The following is a 3,572-nucleotide window of genomic DNA, read 5'->3' as shown; positions in this document are numbered from 1 at the left end:
CATAAAGACTTAGCAATTTTTGAAAAGTCTTTAATATATCGTCTGTAGAATTCAACATGTCCTAAAAAACTCGTAATTTTCCTTACATTTGTTGGATAAGGTAAATTAGCGATCACTTGAATTTTAGCAGGATCTACTTCCATACCATTTTCTTATATTTTATATCCTAATGCAATTCCTTCACTACCATAAATTGACATTTTTTCCAATTAACGACTAAATTTGTTTCTTCACAATGCTTAATAACTTTTGATAAATGTTCCAAAAATGAGTCAAATGAAGTTACAAATATTAAAAAATCATCCATAAAGTCTTCAATCCCTTTTTCAAGTAAATCACAAAAAATTGTCATCATATATCTTTGAAATGTAGTAGGGGCATTACATAAACCAAAGGGCATTCTTTTAAAAGCAAATGTGCCTTACAAACAAGTAAAAATTGTTTTCTCTTGATCCTCAGATGTTATTTGGATTTGGTGATAACCAGTATATCCATCTAGAAAACAAAAGTATTTATGCACATCTAGTCTATCCAGTATTTGATCTAGAAAGGGTAGTGGAAAGTGATCTTTCCTTGTACCAAGATTTAATTTTCTATAATTAATGCATATTAGCCACCCTGTGACTTGTCTAATAGATATTAATTCATTATGTTCATTCACAGTCACAGGTACTTCTCCTTTCTTAGGAACACAGTAAATTAGACTAATCCATGCACTATCTGAAATATGGTAGATAATTCCAGCATTTAACCACTTTAAAATTTATTTCTTAACAATTTCTTTCGTAACAGGTTTCAATCTCCTTTGAGGATCAGCCCTGGGTTTGTAGTTCTCTTCCATATGAATTATAAGCATACAAATTGAAGGACTGATTCCTTTAATATCAGCAATTGTCCATTCAAAGGCTTCCTTAAAATTTTTCAAAGTTTTCATCAAAATTTCTTCTTCTCCTATCATTAACTTTGAGGAAATTATAATTGGTAAAGTAGAGGATCACCTAAAAATACATATTTTAAATGATCAAGAAGTAATTTCAACTCAAGTTATGGAGGTTTTTCTATTGATGGACAAAATGATTTATCTTTTTATATCGTGCCCAAAATTTCAAAAATTTCTCAAACATAGTTTGAATCTTGCTTAATAAGGTCTTCACATTGATCTAATATCTCTTCTTGCTCGTATTCCTAATCTTTTACTTCAAAATTTTCTTCATAATTAGTTTTGAAATGATGTTCACCTAGATATCTTATAACATCCATTCTATAACATTCATCATCTTTACCTTTTTCAGGATATTTCATTGACCTTGAAATGTTAAAAGTAACAGTTTGATCATTGACGCGCATTGTTGATCATTGACGCGAATTGTAAAGCTACCAGAATCTTTAAGCTTTTCAGGAAGCTTCTTCCGAATAATTGCACTGCATTCTTCACTAAGTACAACAGTCTCATTATCTTCAAACTTCCTTTTCCTGTTGAGAATATCCTTCATAAACTTTACATAGCTTAACATTTGTTCTAAGTCTTCAGCAAATTAAATATTAATTGTAAGCTTCTTAAAAATTTCTAGAAATTTTGAAAATTGCTAATCCAACTTCTTTTGAAAAATTCTTTGAGGAAATGGAAGTGGTGATTTTTTTAAGTTAACTTTAAGTGGAGAAATAGGTCTTTCAGAATCTCTTGGAGCATCCTCTTTTGATTCTTCAATTTCTTCTCTCTCTACTTCACTTTCTTTTTGAATCCTACTTTCTAACTCTCTTCCGCTTCTAAGTTGAATGACTTCTACTTGCTCTTTATTCTGAACTTTTGGATTTGTTTCAGTATTACTAGGAAACGTTCTTTGGGATCTATTACTTAATGAATTTGTGATTTGTCTAAGTTAATTCTCAATATTTTAATTGTAGCTCCTTGGCTTTGTAACTGATTTTCCATTTTTAACACCACTTCTTCTCCTTAAATTTTTAATTACTGTTGAAACATGGAGGATAATTAGATCTATAATTATTATTCCCTTGGTTGTTCCAGTTTTCCAATGGGTTTACTGATTGTTCCTTCATTGCTGATTATTACCACCCATATTATTATTCCAATTTAAGTTGGGATGATTCTTCCAACCTTAGTTATAATAATTTGAATATGGGTTATTCTGCTTGTTATTTATGGCATTAAAAGTTTCTAATGATGCTTGTAAATCTACCATTTGGTCGAATGAATTCTCTTTAATCATAGCGATACATAGTGATAGGTTGAAAAAAATTCATTCCAAATTGGTTTAACTTCCTTGAAATTGCAGCAACTTGATTTCCTAACATAGTAAATGCATCAAACTCATCAATATTGGCTTTTTTCTTTGGATTCACCCTCTTAGAAGGCCATTGAAAATTATTGGTAGTCATTTCTTCAATTAAAACATAAGCGTCATGAAATGGTTGAAAGAAATGAACCACTAGCAGTGACATCGATAATAAATCTAAGAGATCAAACTAATCCATTATAAAAATTTATTATTTTTAATAAAAACATAAGCAAAACAAAACAAAACAAAACAAAAATAAAAAAATAAAAAGCAAAAACCAAACTTCATAAATAGATTCCCCTTCAATCTGACAAAAAAATGTAATATCATTTCTAAACTTTGCAGTTTTTTATGGTGAAAAATATTTAGGAATTTTTATGCTAAATCACCCCAAGTTCTGATAGATCCAGGTGCTAATAAATTCAACCACATCTTAGGTTTATCCTTCAGTGGGAAAGGAAATAACCTAAGTCTTATGGCATCATCTGAAACACCATCTTATTTAAATGTAGCAAACAATTCTAGAAAATTTGCAAGATGTAAATTTGGATCTTTAGTTGGAGATTCCCCAAACTGATTATGTGATACCATTTGGATAATAGCAGGTCTAAGTTCAAATGAATTTTAAGATAAATTGTTTTAGCCACTACAGTAGGTTTTTGAATACTACAATGAAGTGCATCTACCGTAGGGTTGGCATAATCTCGTAAATGTTTATATTCTTGATGAATTTCAGTATTTTGATCATTTTGGTTTGTCATTTCTGTATTATTTTTAGATTTTTCAAAATTTTTAATTATTTTGCTTTTTCTTATTTTTTTCACAGTTCTCTCTAATTCAGAATCGTAGGGCACTAGTCCTTCAGAACATGAACTACGCATACACAAACATAAAATTAAAAATTAAAAATAAAATACAACAAAACACACACAAAATAAAATACTATAATAAAATATTCCTGCAATAACTTTTAAAGTTTAAATAAGAATTTATAAAATAGAAATTTGCTTTTAATCATTATCTTTCAATTTTTCTTTTCTTCCTGGCAACGATGCCAAAAACATGATCCTAACTGTTTATATACAAATGTATAACATGGTCTTTGATGATATTTTTTACTTATGTTTCCTTACTTTGCAACAAAATCAAAAACTTGATCCTAGAGAAAATAAGAATTTAATTTTTTAACTTAATATATATTAGGATACTATGCAAGTATATGTATCGTTATCAAGTAATATAGGACTTTTTGATTAAGCCCCGAATATCGAACCC

Source organism: Phalaenopsis equestris, unplaced genomic scaffold (assembly GCF_001263595.1).
Source record: "Phalaenopsis equestris unplaced genomic scaffold, ASM126359v1 Scaffold000835, whole genome shotgun sequence".
Taxonomy (NCBI): Eukaryota; Viridiplantae; Streptophyta; class Magnoliopsida; order Asparagales; family Orchidaceae; genus Phalaenopsis; species Phalaenopsis equestris.
Note: the sequence above shows the minus strand (reverse complement) of the source record.